The 17,474-nt window shown below is 53.0% G+C and overlaps 1 protein-coding gene and 1 long non-coding RNA gene across 2 annotated transcripts in view; one reads left to right on the top strand and one right to left on the bottom strand.

Moving 5' to 3' along the window:
- HIVEP3 (HIVEP zinc finger 3) overlaps nucleotides 1-17,474 on the bottom strand; it is a 256,369-nt gene that overhangs the window by 115,185 nt on the left and 123,710 nt on the right. The window contains exon 3 of the mRNA XM_064398552.1: nucleotides 903-995. The gene's annotated coding sequence lies outside the window, so the exon portion shown is untranslated. The remainder of the gene's footprint in view (nucleotides 1-902; nucleotides 996-17,474) is intronic.
- LOC135285840 (uncharacterized) lies at nucleotides 730-7,581 on the top strand. Its single transcript, XR_010350507.1, has 3 exons — nucleotides 730-1,009; nucleotides 4,845-4,990; nucleotides 7,347-7,581. It is a non-coding gene; the product is annotated as an uncharacterized LOC135285840 (long non-coding RNA).

Genomic DNA, 17,474 nt, shown 5'->3' with positions numbered 1-17,474 from the left:
CAGCCAGCCGGGAACCGGCTGAAAGTGCCAGACCCTCTCGGCACGGCCGGGGAGCTCAGGAACGAGGAGGGGGGAAAGCAAAACCACGCACAACGCCTTTTTCCGGAATAACAATGCCCGCATTTGCATAGAGCAGCTCAGCCCGGGAGGCACCGATCGCACCTCTGGGCGCATCAAAGGCGTTATTAATTTCCATCGAGGAGAATTAAGGAGCTTAACTCGTTAGCACTCATTTACTCAGCCTTAATGCATTTTTAGAGCTGCCTCATTTTCTGCTGATGAGCAGGTGCTAATCAAGGAACGCTTAAAAGGGATAAAACTCCCCGCGGGTCAAGCCCAGGGACAGCAGGTCCAGCCCCTGGCTCGGGGACATCCAACATCCTGCTTGGCAGGAGCTCCCGCAGGGGTTTCGCTGGCACGGCTCCTGTCGCATCACGTGTGGCCCCAGAACAACCCCTCGGCTCCCCGCTCGCTTTCCTGTGCGAGTGATAAGGAGGAAATCCGTCCCAGACAGGCAGACAGCTCAGCCCAGCGCTCGGCTCAGCCCCAGCGTTCGGCTCCTCATTAGGGCCGGCCGCCAATTAAGAGCCCGAGCTTGTGGCGCTGCCAGCGCAGCCCCCGGAGGTGCTGGCGGCCGAGCAAGAGCCACAACCCCCTCGGGTGTCCAACAACGCGCTGCGCCCACGAGGGAAAAAAAAAAAATTAAAATCAGCGACACCCAGCTCCGGGTTACCCACTGCGGTGACCTCACCGGCGGGTGCCCTTGTGCCAGCGGTGGCGGCTGAGCCCCGCCGTGCCCTCCCGGCGCTGGGCACGGCTGGCACGCCGTGGGGCAGCGGCAGGGCTGCGCTGGCGGGCGCGCACCCGCGCGGAGCCGGCCCGGGGGACGCGCTCGGCGTTACCTGCACTCGCCCCCCGCGCGGCAGCCGCGGCTCTCCCATGGCTCTGCCGGCGCCAGGCTGGACCCCGCGGCTCCAGGGGGATCTTCTGCCGCGCTGCAATAGAAAAGGTTGGTTTAAAGCTCCTTATTTGGGCAGTGATGTCAAGGGAAGTCGCTCGGGCAGCGCCTCCCCCTTTTTCCATTCACTCCACATTGTTTCCTGTTGTCAAGCGGCGGCTGGGGCTCCGCGCGCGGCCGCGGGATCCTCCGGCCGCGGGATCCCCTGGACACGGGATCCCCTGGACACGGGATCCTCCAGCCATAGGATCCTCTGGACACGGGGTCCCCTGAACACGGGATCCCCTGAACACAGAGATCCTCCAGCCATGGGATCCTCTGGACACAGAGATCCTCCGGCCACAGGGATCCTCCAGTCCTGGGGATCTTCCAGTTCTGGGGGTCCTCCAGTCCTGGGGATCCTCCAGTTCTGGGGGTCCTCCAGCAGCGGGATCCTCCGGCCAGGAGCACCCTGCAGCTCTGGGGACCCTCGAGCCCCGGGAATCCTCCATCCCCGGGGATGCTCCGGCCGCTGCCCGGTGCCGCTGCCCCGCCGGGGGTCGAGCTGGGCGGGCCGGACACGAGAGCGGCTCCGAGCTGCCCCCGCGCTCTCCACAGCCCTTGCCATCGTCCGGACCGTGATTCCCACCCCTCCTTGCCTGCAGGGGCCGGGGGGAGCCGGGGGGTCCCGGCGGCCGAGGCAGCGCTGCGGGCCCGGCTCTGAGCGCGGCTCGCCCGCCGCCTCCCTCCCCCCTCCCTTCCTTCTCCATCCCTCCCGCCGCCTTCCTCCCCCACATCCTCCTCCTCCTCGTTCCTCCCCATCTGCCCCGGCTCCCAGCGCTCCCGCACCGGCGCTGCCCGCGGCGGCTGCCCCCGGCAGTGCATGGCGAGGGAGCCCCTCCGCTCCCCTCCGCTCCCCTCCTCTCCCCTCCCGGCAGCTGGAGCCCTTCCCTCGGGATGCGGCAGTGGCAGCGGGGCAGCCCTGCCCGGGGACACCGCGAACCTCTCCCGGAGCATCCCGCGGCTGCGGGAGGGACAGCCGGGACACTGGGGACAGCGGGGACACTGGGGACAGCCGGGACACTGGGGACAGCCGGGACACTGGGGACAGCGGGGACACTGGGGACAGCCGGGACACTGGGGACAGCCGGGGACAGCGGGGCACTGAGAACAGTGGTGACACTGAGGACAGTGGGGACACTGGGGAAAACGGGGACAGCCCGGACACTGGGGACAGGCAGGGACAGCGGGGACAGTGGGAACAGCCAGGGACAGGCAGGACAACCCGGTCCCGCCAGGGATTCCAGCGCAGGGAACTCTCGGGTTCTTCACGCCCTGTCCGCCGACCCCCGTGCCTGATGGATCCCTACAACACATCCCAGGCCTTGATTTGAATTTTTTTTTTTTTTTTTTTTTTTTTTTTTTTTTTTTTGGTTGGTTGGTTTTGATTATTTCTCTGTTTGGAGTTTGGGGGGTTTTGATATTTATCGCTTTATGCTCGGATAGTTATCACTTTTTTTCCTTGGATTTTTGGCGCTTGGAGTTGGCCTACAAGAGAGCTGCAGAGGGACTGGGGACAAGGATGGAGGGACAGGACACAGGGAATGGCTGCCACTGCCAGAGGGCAGGGCTGGCACTGGGTGGGATTTGAGGTCCCTTCCCACCCAAAGCATTCCAGGATTCTGTGATCACTCCCATACAAAGGGGAAGCCAAAGCCCTTGGGATAAAAAGGGGAGACCAAGGGATTCCCACACAGGATGCCAGCTCTGGGCAGCCCAAGCTGAGCTCTGAGGACAGAGCCAGACACCCCTGGGTGCTCCAGGCGGCTGGGAAGAGGCAGCCTGGGGTTTTTTTTAGGAGAAAGCAGAAGCACAGCCCTGCAGCCCAGGCTGTGTTTACATTTAAATGACATCTGCTTACTCAGCACAACGCTTCTGTTCCGCTGCCTGTGGTCAGTGAAGTCCAGCTGGAGGTGGGGAAAATGAGAGCTCCGGGCAGGATCGTTTTGCTCAGCCCCTCAGGAGGTGTTTGATAACTCAGTGCTGCTCTCTGGGCTGTACCTGCTCAAATATTCCCGGTGAAAGCAGCTGCACCCCAGAGCTGGCACATCCCAGCTCCCCTTTACTGCTACACCAAGAATGTTTGAAAAGAGAAAAAAAAAAATCACCCCCACCCCACTGAATCAGTTCCCATCTGACTCCAGCTTGATAAAGTCAGGGTTAAGTTCAAAGAAACTGGAGTGAAGTCTCTGATGGAAAGAATGAAAGCAAAAGAGGAAGTCACAGGATGTGATTTTTGGGGTGGACATCCCCAGAGCTGTCCCTTTGCTCCTCAATGTTGCTTTGCAGGAGAATGAATAAATCTATCAACACACCAAGCCTGGCTCGTCTCCAACCATCCCCAGACCCAACACCCCCAAAGTGCCCCCCCAAACTGCTCTTGGAGCTAAACCCAAGGAAAAGCCCCATAGCGCATTTCCTACAAGCCTTATTTCCTCAATAGCCCCGTTTCACACCCAATTTCAGCTGCTCTCCTTCCGGCCAGAAAGGAGAATCAGAGCCTGGGATAAGGAGGTTTTATTTGTTTCATTTTGCTCCCCTGCTGCTCCTCCCTGTCCCTGGCTGGTTGGCTTGGATTATTTCTGTGTTTGGAGTTTGGGGATTAGATATTTATCTCTTTTTCCCTAGATAGTTATCACTTTTTTCCTTGGAGTTTTGGTGTTTGGAGTTGGCTCTCAAGAGAGCTGCAGGGGGACTGGGGACAAGGATGGAGGGACAGGACCCAGGCAATGGCTGCCACTGCCAGAGGGCAGCCATGGATGGGATCTTGGGAATTGGGAATTGTTCCCTGGCAGGGTGGGGAGGGGCTGGGCTGGAATTGCCAGAGCAGCTGTGGCTGCCCCTGGATCCCTGGCAGTGCCCAAGGCCAGGCTGGACACTGGGGCTGGGAGCACCTGGGACAGTGGGAGGTGTCCCTGCCATGGCAGGGGTGGCACTGGGTGGGATTTGAGGTCTCTGAGTCACCATGGTGTCACTGTGGTGTCACCAAGTGCAGGTGCTCAAGGTCTTTAAGGATTTCCAAGGCTGCAGCCAGAGTCTGGATCCCCCACAAAGCCCTGGAGGACTCTCGGCCTCCCACTCCTCTCTTATAAACACCGGAATTGGGGCTGTTTCCTCCTCCAGGGAGTTTCCCCTGGGAGCTGCTCAGCCCTGGAGCTGGGATCAGGTCACAGCTGGAGCTCTGCCCTGCCCAGCTGGGCTGAGACAGCAGCAACCAGCCCCAGGCTGCCCCAGGAGAGGTTTGTGTTGGATGTCAGGGAAAATTGATTTCCTGAAAGGATGGTGAAGCATTGGGGTGCCCTGCCCAGGGCAGGGTGGAGGCACCTGGAAGTGCTCAGGAAATGGATGGCAGGATGTGGCACTTGGGGAGAGGGGTTAGTGGTGGGCCTGGCAGTCCTGGGTTAGTGCTTGAATTTGATCATTTTGGAGATATTTTCGAACCTTAATGACTCCAGGATGGGCCAAGAGCAGCCCAAGGTTTGTCACTTGGAGGCCACAAAACCTGGACGGAGCAGGAGGCCTTGGAATAGAAGGGACTGGGAAGCACAAGAAACCCAGATTCTTCATCAAACTGGACTCAGATATTTGGGTGGACATGGAACCAATGAGATCCAGCTCCAGAGCATGGAGAGAACCACAAGGAGCCCAAACCAGAAGCAGAAGCAGCCACCAAAGAAATCTCTCCTTCACTCCGTGTCCCCAAGCCAGTGACACCTCAGGGGTTGTGTAAGAACCCCCAGTGCCCTCAGCAGCTCCCCACACTGGGATTTAGCAGCCCAGGCACACAGATCAGCTCCTCCTGACACATCCGCACTCTTCCTTCCTTTTTTTATTTATTTTTTGGCAGATGGAAACGAGCTGAGAAGGGGCTGGAGGGAACTCTTGTGAGAATGTGGAACGGCAGCCAGAGAGAGACTGCAGCACCTCTGCGCCCATCAGCTGCCTCTCCTGGGAAGACACAGTCCCAGGAATTCACAGAAGTCCCAGAATCAGGTAATATTTGAGCTGAAAGGACCTTAAATCCCATCCAATGCCACCCCCAGGGACACCTCCCACTGTCCCAGGTGCTCCCAGCCCCAGTGTCCAGCCTGGCCTTGGGCACTGCCAGGGATCCAGGGGCAGCCACAGCTGCTCTGGCAATTCCAGCCCAGCCCCTCCCCACCCTGCCAGGGAACAATTCCCAATTCCCAAGATCCCATCCATGGCTGCCCTCTGGCAGTGGCAGCCATTCCCTGTGTCCTGTCCCTCCATCCTTGTCCCCAGTCCCTCTGCAGCTCTCCTGGAGCCCCTTCAGGCCCTGCCAGGGCTCTGAGCTCTCCCTGCAGCCTTCCCCTCCCCAGGGGAGCACCCCCAGCTCTCCTTCAGCCTTCCCAGTCCCACAGGATTTGTGCATCCCCAGACATTTTCTCCAGATGGGAAGACTCTGACCCAGGAAGGTGAAGTGACTCCTCGAGGGCTGCACAGGAAATCCGTGGGAGAACTGAGAGGAAACTTCCCAGTTCCCACACTGCATTCCCAGCTCTTTGCTGGGAACCTCCCTTCCCACCAGGTTACCCCAAGAGCAGCTTTGCAGACGTGTGGATGGAAAAGCTGCAAGTCCTGGCAGCATTTTCAGGCTCTGTAAAGGGATTTTAGGAGGAAAGGAATGGGCTGGGAGCAGCTGGAAGCATGCAGGGTGCTCCAAGGAGCTGCTGTGCAGCAGAAATGGTGGAAAAATGAGTAAAACTCAAAAAAAAAAACCCTCCACCAGGAGAGGTGGGGACAGTTTGACAGAGGCCTTTTCAGGCACTGGGTAATTTCTGCCCAGCCTGGGCCAGGCTGAGGTGAGGGATGGGGAGGAAAAGGCTCTGAGCTCGGGGTGAGGAGGGAGATGTGGTTGTTTAACCCCCTGCACCTCAGGACAGTCCCTTTCCTGGCTAAACAGTTTCTAACAAAGGATTTCCACAAAAGTCAGCGTGGCCTGAGCTTCACCCCGTGTTTTCCTGCCCCTGCAGCAGGAACAGGAGTCTCCAGAGAACCTGGGCCTTCATTTTCCAATTTAAGCAAAACCACAATTTTCTGCCCAAGAGAAGCCACCAGCACCAGGCAAACACCTTTGTGTGGATTGCCCTGAAAGGCCATTTGTGCTGTTTAAGGGAAAATTACCTAAAAAAACACCTTTCAGGCTGTTGAGGCACAGAGATCAACCCCAGGGCGTTGAGGGTGTCATGGGCAGGGTGAAGGACCCTGGGGAAAAATAAATCTTAAAAAACCTATAGCATTTTTTTAACCCAACATTTTCAATGTGCTCCTGTCTGGCTCTGTGTGAACCACATTTGCACTTTGCTGTGAATTTTGTTACTTTTTATTTTTCCTTTCTACAAGGGTTTGGAGTGACGGGACCCACAGGGAATGGCTTAAAGGTGAAGGAGGACAGGGATGGATGGGATCTTGGGAATTGGGAATTGTTCCTGGCAGGGTGGGGAGGGGCTGGGCTGGAATTGCCAGAGCAGCTGTGGCTGCCCCTGGATCCCTGGCAGTGCCCAAGGCCAGGCTGGACACTGGGGCTGGGAGCACCTGGGACAGTGGGAGGTGTCCCTGTGGTGGCCCTGGGTGGGATTTAAGTTCCTTCCAACCCAAATCATTCCATTAAATTTTTTTCATTTTAAAGCCCCAGAGCTCAAGTCTGAGCATTGCCACTCCTGACAGAAGGGGGGACAGGGAATGTTCTTTCCACACCACCCCTCCCCTTGGGAAATCTGGAGCAGCAGAAACCTGTGAACCCCGCACATTCCAGATAAATTTAACAACCTTTTCCAACCCGAGCTGTCAATCTCTGAACGGGAAATGAGAACCTTCAGCAGTTCCAGGTTCAGGCAGCAGCACCGACAACCCCTGAACTCCCCCTGCTCCTGGAAATCCCTCCTGGCCCCTTTCCTGAGCTGGGTTCATTTGGAATAGCCCCAGAAGCCTAAGCCCCTTTTCAGCCATCCATCAGCAATTAGGCAAACACAGAGTAATGAATACCCCTAATTAAGGGCAGTGCTCATTTGCTCACCCAGGACTCTCCATCCCTCAGACAGCACAGGATTTCTGCATCCCGCTTTCCACATCTGCAAAATTCCTTAACTCCAAAGGTCCCTGTGCTCGTTAAACATCTCAAAACCACCAGGGAGAGTCTTCAATTATCCCAAAAAATCCCTGCAAAGTTGGGTTCATATTCCAAGGCTCCCATTAAAGACACATGTCCTGGGAAGTGGCAGGCACGAGGAATCATTATGCTAATTTTAGCCAGAGCATCTGCTCGATGTTAAATCTGAAACTCCATCTTGGAGAAATCATTAATTTTATTTTTTTTTTACCCCTTCAGAATTGACATTTGTCAAACAATATGTTGGGAGCCGAGGCTGCAGCCAAGTCTGAGTAATCCCAGCGGGAGAGCGCTCTGGGATGGAGCCGGCAGAATTCGGGATTGGAGAGCCAGGCTGGCTGTGCCCCTGCCCCGGGGCTGGGCTGTCCCTGCCCACTCCTGCCACGGGACAGGGTTACCCAGGTCCTGACAGGGTCACTCAGGTCTTGCCCAGAGTCAACCAGGTCCTGCCCAGGGTCACCTGGGTCCTGCCAGGGTAACCCAAGTCCTGCCCAGGGTCACCCAGGTCCCTCCCTGCCTCCCGGGATGCCTAGCACCGACCAGGCTCATCTGGAAAGCTGGGAATTCACCTGTGGGTGAACGGCCCCAAGTGATGTTTTTTCAGTGCTGGAGTCAGCTCTTACGGGGCTTTAAGCAGCCTCTGATCCTATTATTAGTGGGTTTATAGAGCTGAGCAGCTTCCCAGCCCCAATCCAGTCTGGGAAATCCCAGGAAGCAGGAGAGAGCACCTGCAGGCTCCCAGCTTGGACTGTCTCTGTGCCAGCCCAGTCTGCACCAGGGAAAGGACACAGGCACCTTCCCTTCCCTTCCCTTCCCTTCCCTTCCCTTCCCTTCCCTTCCCTTCCCTTCCCTTCCCTTCCCTTCCCTTCCCTTCCCTTCCCTTCCCTTCCCTTCCCTTCCCTTCCCTTCCCTTCCCTTCCCTTCCCTTCCCTTCCCTTCCCTTCCCTTCCCTTCCCTTCCCTTCCCTTCCCTTCCCTTCCCTTCCCTCTCCTCACACCAGGATTTTTCCATTGCCCCAGCTGAACTGACAGCTCAGTTTATTATTTTATATATTTTTACATATTTTCAATATTCCCCTCTGGCCACCCAGACCACTGGGCTGACTCCCCCAATCTCATCTGAGTGGACACAGATAAACAGGAAATTTTCCCAACAATTTGCCCATTCATTCCCAGGGAGTGACTCCCAGCTGGAATTTGGCCCTGGATTCTTTTAAATGGGGCATTTCATGGTGCACAAGGCCCAGGAAGGAGGAAAATACCAAATGACACGGGAAGTGTGGATAAATCATCATAAATTATCCCAGGATTCACCCCAAAATTCAGCCTGACTGGGACTGCACTGTGGGATGGGGGAGCACAAGGCCTGGATGGGGCTGGGAATTCTGGCTCTTCATTCTTGAAGGGCCAAAACATTGATGGATTCCCTAAAACCACCTCAAAACTCCCAAAATCTGCAAAAAGAAAACCCAAAACTGCTTGAAGTCACCCTAAAACTGCCTTTAAACCCACTCAAACTGCCTAAAAACGCCCCCAAACTTCCTAAAAACACTAAAAACACCCTCAAACTGCTTAAAACCATCCCAAAACTGCCTCAAAACACCCTAAAACTGCCATAAAACCACCTCAAGCCCCCTCAAAACAGCCTAAATCTGACGTAAAAATGCCCTAAAACTGCCTGAAATCACCCTAATACTGCCTCAAAACCAATCCAAAACTGCCTCAAAACACCCTATAACTGCCTCAAAAAAACCTAAAACTGCCCCAAAACAGCCTAAAAGCACCTGAAAACAACCTAAAACTGGCTCAAAACACCCTGAAACTGCCTTAAACATCCTTAAACCGCCTCAAAACATCCTAAAATTCCCCAAAAACACCAGAAGAGGGGGGAAAATGCATCATTCAGGCAACAACCATAATTTTATAGTTGAGTCATTTATGTTTTGGGTTTTTTTTAATTTACAAAGTGAGGACTTCAGGTCTTTGATGTGTCAGAAAAATGCACCCAGCACGGCCTCTCTGAAACTCTGGGGTTTATTTCAGGGTGGGAATGTGCAGCCACTGGATAATTATGGGACAAAACCAGTTCCTGCAGCAAGCTGGGCCTAAGCAAACTAAGCTGGCTCGGAAATACCTGGCACAAAGTCCAAAATTCAGTAAAATCTTTAAAATAAACGTAGGAAAACAGAATTATTGACCATGGTGGTGGTGCTGGGGATGGGTTGGGCTTGACCTTGGAGGGCTTTTCCAACCTCAAGGACTGGAAATTCCAACCTGAAGGAGGAGATGGTTGAAGTTGACCTTGGAGGACTTTTCCAACCTTTAAGTCTGGAAATTCCAACCTGGATGGTTGGACTTCATCTCACAGAGCTTTTCCAATCTGGACAAGGAAAAGTTGGACATGACCTTGGAGGGCTTTTCCAGCCTTAAAGATTGGAAATTCCAACCAGGAGAAGGTGATTGAAGTTGATCTTGGAGAGCTTTTCCAGCATTTAAAGGTTGGAAATTCCAGCCTGGAGAAGATGGTTGGATTTGACCTTGGAGGGATTTTCCAGCCTTTAAGCCTGGAAATTCCAACCTGAAGGTGATGGTTTGACTTGGTCTTGGAGAGCTTTTCCAAACAGAAGGATTGGAAATTCCAGCTTTAAGGATTTGGAATTCCGAGAAGGGGGAAGTGACGTGGCAGGGACAGCAGAGTGGGATAGCAGAGTGTGGCACCAACTCCTATCCCTCACCTGCCACTGGCTCTCCAAACACCAGGAATGCTTGGAGCCTCCTGGAATTCCTCCTCCCTGTCTGGAATCTCCTCAGCTGCTCCATGGCACAAAGGAATCCTTTGAAATCTGGAGCAAAGAGGGGCTGGGGGGGCTCACGCCCTCCACACCTTCTCCCAGTCTGCTGTTCTTGGCAGCCCAGGCCGGGTTATTCCTAATAAAAATATCCCAGAGCCTGTCCCGTGCTTCCCGCTGGAACTGATCCCACCCGCGCCCCTGCAAAGAGAATTCCTTCACGCCTCCTTCTGTGCAGGAAGCTCTGGAGTGGATTCACTTCAGTGCAAGATCCTCGTCTCGAGGAGGTGAATCACGGCCTGGAATGGGGATTTTTCACTCTGCTGGCTCCAAAGGGAGAGAGGGTGAATTCCCAGCTGGAGAGGGAAGAATTACAGAATCGCAGAATTCACAGAATTTCCAGAATTCCCAGAATCACTGGGTGGAAGAGACCTTCAAGCTCATCGAGTCCAACCCAGCCCCAACACCTCAACTCAACCCTGGCACCCAGTGCCACATCCAGGCTTTGTTAAACACACCCAGGGATGGGGACTGCACCACCTCCCCGGGCAGAACATTCCAGAACTTTATCACTCTTTCTGTGAAAAACTTTTTCCTGATATCCAACCTGTATTTCCCTTGGGGCAGCTTGAGGCTGTGTGCTCTGGTTCTGTCAGTTCCTGGAGAAAGAGCCCAGCCCCAGCTGAAAAGGATCCCAGCCCTGTGTTTGTAACAGGATGTGAGGGCATTATTTCACAGCCCTGGAAGTGTCACCTGGCCACCCTCACTGTGGTTTTATTTTTATTATTTATAAATATATATATATAAATATATAAAATAAATATATATGCACAATTCTGGTGATGCATCATTCACTAATGAACACCACAGAAAAAAAAATCCGAAATATTTTAGACAAGGAAACACATCAAAAATCCCTTCCAAACAAGATTTGAAAACTTAGAAATTTAGGAGATGGAGGCTGCAGGCCACACACAAAAGTAAATTCAAATAAATGCATTGAAGTGCAGGTATCGAAACCCCCTCATGCTCTGAGCCATTGCATTGCAGCAAACCCTAAACTGGCAGGAAATCCTAAACCCAGCGCTGGGGTTGGTTTTAGGATTTAGGGGAGAGCCTAGCTCTGAGTGGCCAGGGTGGTTCTGCCAGCAGCCAGCAGCCCAGGAGGGGCAGCAGGGGAAGCCAGGACAGGGCTCCTCCAGCAGCTGAATGTCACCGGTGTCACCCTGACCCCAAAACCGCTGCCACGGAGAGCCTGGGCCACCTGGGGTTCTCTGAGCAGCCAGGAACGGGCTGGCATGGCCAAGGAACTGGGACCAACAGCTCACCAGGGCTGGAGTGCTGCCAGGTGCTGCCAGCACCCTGACCCACAGGGGCTCAGCGCCTCTTCTCACTCTGGCAGTGTTGGTTTGTAGTACTGCATTTGTATTTTTAATTTCCCTAATAAAGAACTGTTATTCCTACTTCCATATCTTTGTCTGACAGCCCCTTAATTTCATAATTACAATAATTCAGAGGGAGGGGGTTTGCATTTTCCGTTTCAGGAAAGGCTCCTGCCTTCCTCAGCAGACACCTGTCTGTTCAAACCAAGACAATTGCCACCCCTCTAGGAGATCCCAACCCAAAACCTCTTCCCCAAAGCTGCATTGTGCCACCTGCCTGGAATTTCTGAGCTTCCTCCCGTGACTCTGCTCAGATGTTTCAAAGACTTGCTTGGATTTTTTTTTCCTTTTAGGTATATATATATATTATTATTTCACACTTTCAACTTAGCATAGCAAGCTCCTCAAATTTTCCTTCACAGGCTGAAATCTCTGTAATTACAGGCTGCAGTCAGGCAGTGGCTGCTGGAGCTCCCTGCCCTGCCAGCAGAGCAGGTCAATTAGGAGCTCTGAACCCACATCACCAAGAGGGAAAGGGGGTTGAATTCTGCTCAATTAGTGCTGGAACTGTCTTGGAAGAGAAAGGTGAATTGAGCTAATGGAGCTCTGCAGAGACCTACCCATCAGCGCTGCTGAATTTAATTTCTGATATGGCAGCAATTAATGATGTTTTGGCACCCAGTCCACTTCCAACCTGCAGGGTGACATTCCCGAGGTTCCTCTCTTGTCCCTTCTCACCTCCAGCTCAGGGGCTTGATTTCAAGGCCATGGGAGGGTGCTGGGGCACAGAGGGAACTTTTAGGATGTTCTTCCCCCATTTCCAGGGCTGAGGCTCAGGACAGAGTGTGGAATTCAGAGGGACAGAATATGGAATTATGGAAGGGCTCATTGGACTGCTGATCTTCCCAGAATGAAGATCATTCCTCAGGTGCTCTCAGGTGGCTCTCAAGCACCCCAGAAACCTGGAACCCCCTGAGCCAGGGTTTTCAGGGAATCCTTTACTACTGCTCCCCTTCTGAGCATGGGTTTATATAAGCAGCAAAAACACTGAGGGGAAGATTTGAAAGAGGTTAAAATTTTTCTTTTCTCCAACTGCTGAAGGTGTTAATCTCACCCAGAGACCACATGGGTGGCAGGGCAGAGCCAGGCACTCCCAGGTGCCCAGCTCAGGGTATTCAGTGATTCCACAATCCCAGGAGTGTGATCAGGGGGAATTGCCCTGTCCGGGTTTGTCCCCCAGGATGGCAGAACCCAGTGGGGAGCAGCAGCAAAACCTGGGGCAGAGAAGGCTCCAGGAAGAGCTCAGAGCCCTGGCAGGGCCTGAAGGGCTCCAGGAGAGCTGCAGAGGGACTGGGGACAAGGATGGAGGGACAGGACACAGGCAATGGCTGCCACTGCCAGAGGGCAGCCATGGATGGGATCTTGGGAATTGGGAATTGTTCCTGGCAGGGTGGGGAGGGGCTGGGCTGGAATTGCCAGAGCAGCTGTGGCTGCCCCTGGATCCCTGGCAGTGCCCAAGGCCAGGCTGGACACTGGGGCTGGGAGCACCTGGGACAGTGGGAGGTGTCCCTGCCATGGCAGGGTGGTGCTGGATGGGATTTAGGATCCACCCAAACCCTGCTGTGACTCGGTGCCTCTGTGACCATGGGCTGGCACCACAGGAGCCACGGCCAGGTCAGGGCACCTCCCGAGAGAGAAAAGGAATCCAGGAGCAAAGCTGTGCCTGCCCACCCACTGCCACCACAGGCTCACCCCATTTTCCTGCCCCTGCTCTTCCTGGGGTCACCCCAGCCCAGAACAAGAACTGGGATGCTCTGAGCTTGCTGCAGTCAGTTTTGTTGCCTGCTGCTCCTCCAGATGTCCTTCGGGCTGCCAGGAGCAGCCCCAGCCCTGCAGCCAGCTTCAGCCCCAGGCTGGGCTGTTTGCAGACAAAACCCGCTCCAAAAACACCCCCGGGCTGCAGGAATTGACACCTTTTGGGTTTTTTTTTTTTGTTTGGGGTTGTGGTTTTTTTTTTGTTTTTTTTTTTTTTTTTTTTTTTTTTTAATGCTAAACGGTGACCTGAAATGGCCCAGAAGTGCCTCAGCTGAGCCGGGTTTATCTGAGCAGCTCCTTAATCCCCCCCTCCCCTGGACCTCGGCTCTGCCAACGCCTCCCTGGGCACAGCCCTTCAGAACAGGTGCAAATCAGAGCAGAATCGCCAGCACAAAAGGAAAATACAAAAAAAAAAAAATCAGCCTTGCCAGGCAAGGCAGGTTTGACTTGCACATGTAGGGCTGTTCCTGAAGCAGCCTGGCTGTTTCATCCCTCTCCCAGAACACAGCCGTGTCTCGTTTTATTAATAAAACACGTGGCTGTCTCTTTTTTTTTGAAAACGTTATTAAAATCCACAGCGAGATTTTCATTGGCAATGAATTCCAGGGCTTAATTATGCACTGTGTTAACAGGCTGGGTGTTTTTACATGTCTGAGAGAGGCCACGTGCTCCCACACTCTCTGAGCAGATTAAATAACCAGACAAACGTACCCTTTACACGTTTTTATGGGATTGATAGAATTTTGGTGGTTTGGACACCATGAAGATCTTCAGAGGGACCTTCAGATCCCTGGATTTGGAGCCTCTCTGGGCTATCAAACCCCTGGGGTTTGGAATTTGGTGCTTTTTAAGGATTTGGTGATTTTTAAAGATTTCTAACCAGCAGGAGGTGGGAATGAGATGGTTTTTAAGGTCCCTCTGACCCAAACCATCCTGTGATTCTATAACTCATCAGTATCTGGAGATAAGGAAATGCTGCTCTGATTTATAGAACTCCTTCACATCCATCTCAATAAATGCCAAGATTTGTTGTTCCCCACTCATGCCAGCAATGTTTCCTGCAGAGTTACCAGAGAAAAACTGATTTTCTGCACTGTTTGTCTAAACAAACCCTTCCCTGTGGCTGTGGGGCCAGCCCAGGCAGCAGGTGACAAATGTCCCTGCTCCCAGAGGCCACTGCCCCACCAGAGGCTCCCAGCCACATTGCCCTGGGGTGTGAGCAGGGTTCACACCTGGGCAGGGGCTCTGCCCTCCCAAAGGACCCCCCAGGACAGGTTTTGTGTCTCTTTCAACCTCACCCCAAGCTGTGACACCCAAATTTTCTCATCAAGCTGTGGCTGCCCCTGGATCCCTGGCAGTGCCCAAGGCCAGGCTGGAGCACCTGGGACAGTGGGAGGTGTCCCTGCCATGGCAGGGGTGGCACTGGATGGGGTTTAGGGTCCCTCCCTACCCAAATCATTCCAGTACTCCCCATCTCACAGCATGACAGATCCAACTCTGATGAATCACAGAACCACAGAATTAATTTGGTTGGAAAAGACTTCCAAGATCATCAAATCTGTGCCCGATCTTGTCCCCAGCCCAGAGCTCTGAGTGCCACATCCAGGAATTCCTGGGACACCTCCAGGGATGAGCACTCCAAACCCCCCTGGGCAGCCCCTGCCAAGGCCTGAGCACCCTTTCCATGGGGAAATTCCTGCTGTGCCCACCCTGAGCCTGCCCTGGCCCAGCCTGAGGCCGTTCCCTCTCCTCCTGTCCCTGTTCCCTGGAGCACAGCCCGACCCCCCGGCTGTCCCCTCCTGGCAGGAGTTGTGCAGAGCCACAAGGTCCCCCCTGAGCCTCCTTTTCTCCAGGCTGAGCCCCTTCCCAGCTCCCTCAGGAATTCTCCAGCCTTTTCCCAGCTCCGTTCCCTTCCCTGGACTCACTCCAGCCCCTCCAGGTCCTTCCATAAGGATGGAATTGGTCACAGATTTCAGATTCTCTGTTGACTCCACCTGCACACCCGTGGCTCCACAGGAGGCTCCTGGTTTCAATATTCCCAATGCAGAGCATGGATTTTTATTTTCTGTACCCAGAACAAACCTGAAAATGAACCTTCCCCACCTGACTGCTGGAAAATGCTGTTTATTCAGCTCCATAATTTTGCTTCTGTGGTATAATGATAATGATGATAATAATAAGAAGAGAAGAAACAAGAAAACAACCAGGAAAAATTAAGGCCATTTTGTTTATCTGCATCAACATGAAATGGCAAATGAGGCTGTTAAAACTCTGGAGTTTAGAAGTTGCAGCATCTTCCAGGATTAAATCAGAACTGGTCACATGGGTTTGAATAAAAAAAATTAAAAATCTGCCTTGCTGCTTGGCTGGGAGAAGCTGATTTTTGTTCCTATAAACAACAGTAGCATGGAGAATAAACAAATAATATTCTAATTGCTTCTATGGCTGCAGAACAGAGCACAGGGCTGGATTAAAACTGAAAACAACAACGAGTTCTGGCGATAAATCTTGGTAAAAGTAAAATGTTTCAAGAGCTGAGCGCTCCCCTGTTACTAATGTTGACATCACATCCTTTTCCTGATTTTTTCCTCATTTTCCCTGGGTAATGCCCGTGTTGCTTTAACACCTCGAGGCAAACCCACCCCCTGAAATTTCTCTTAAAAACGTGGCTTACATTTCCTGTAGATGCCCCACTGCTCACAGGGAATTTTAACAGCTCTGCTGCTCCTTTTCCTCAAGACTCAAATACTGAAGCTCATTTCAAATCCTCGTCACAGTCCTGGGCCTCCACGAGCCTAAATTCCCCCAGTCTTTGATTGCCCGTCTGGGGCTGGGTTTGAAATCCCTGGATTTGGAGCCTCTCTGGGCTATCAAACACTTGGGGTTTGGAATTTGATGATTTAAAAGGTTTTTCAAACACCTCTGGGCTGTCAAACCCCTGGGGTTGGGAATATGGTGTTCTTTAAGGATTTCCAGCCTGTAGGAGGTTGGAATTAGATGGTTTTTAATCAAAAACCATCCTGTGATTCTATAGTTTATCAATATATGGAGATAAGGAAATATTTTCCTCCAAACCTGACCATCTGTGGATGCTCCTCTGCACATTTTAATTCCTTTTTCAAAAATTTTCAAAGAAAAGAGCCCTTGACCAAACCATGGGCACACAGAGAATTGCCCTGTCGACATGCACCTGGAAACACTTTGCAGAGAAACGTGGAAAAAATTCCAAGAGAGGAACAACATATCCCAAAACACAAAGTATTCCTGAGCAGGCTGTGGAGAAAGGGCTGTTGTTGGTTTTCCCAACAGAATTTCCCAATCCATGCCAGGGTGTTTAAGGGATTAGGGATGTGTTCTAGGTTACAAGATGTGTCTGGGGTGTGTGCTCTGTCCCCACCTGTCAGAGCTGGGCAGGTCTCTGCTGTTCTCTGGGCACTTTTCTTTCTCTCTCCCACAGCCAATCCTCCCTCCAGGAGATCTCTGCTCTCCATGGCCACTGAGTGTCCCTGCATGGCTGAGACAATTCCAGCATCCCACTGGGAGATGCTGCGCCCAGGGCAGGAGCCAAGCATTCCTACCTGGATCCAATCTGAGCCTGGAACAGCACAGCAGCCTTTGCCCACTGCATGCCCAGAGGAGCAGCTTTCTCCTGCCCTGCATTGCCAGAGGAAGAGCAGGCCCATCTGCAGCAGCCCTGGAGCTGCAGAGGAAAACTGCAGCCTTGTGCAGGATCCCTGCTCCAGCAGAAGCACAGCTGGCACTGCAGGAGGGCTGAGCCCCCATGGGATGGGACTGTGCCACCACCCTGACCCACAGGGGCTCAGCGCCTCTTCTCACTCTGTACTATTGCATTTGTATTTTTAATTTGCCTAATTAAGAACTGTTATTCCTATTCCCATATCTTTGCCTGAGAGCCCCTTAATTTCCAAATTACAATAATTCAGAGGGAGGGGGTTTGCATTTTCCATTTCAGGGGAGGCTCCTGCCTTGCTCAGCAGACACCTGTCTGTTCAAACCAAGACAGGATGAAAGACAATAAAATATGAAAGATGACATTTGGAAAAGCAGCTTCCCCTCCCCTGCTGGATCTGCTTGGAGATCATTTGGGATTGCTTTTGTTCTTTTGGGATCTGGGCCTTATAGAGAACAACAAGACTTTCCAAAGGAAGAAATGCTCCAGCCTGAATACCCCAAGTGCTTTTTGTTCAGAAACTGGAAATATCCCAGTGACAGCTTAGGAAATCGTGGAAGATTTTGAGCTGAAATCCTTCCCTGAGAGGGGCTGAGATTCCCAGAGCAGCTGTGGCTGCCTCTGGATCCCTGGGAGTGTCCAAGGTCAGGCTGGAGCACCCTGGGATAGCC

This window comes from Passer domesticus, chromosome 24 (assembly GCF_036417665.1).
Source record: "Passer domesticus isolate bPasDom1 chromosome 24, bPasDom1.hap1, whole genome shotgun sequence".
Lineage (NCBI taxonomy): Eukaryota > Metazoa > Chordata > Aves > Passeriformes > Passeridae > Passer > Passer domesticus.
Note: the sequence above shows the minus strand (reverse complement) of the source record. Positions and strands in the feature narration are given on the sequence as shown.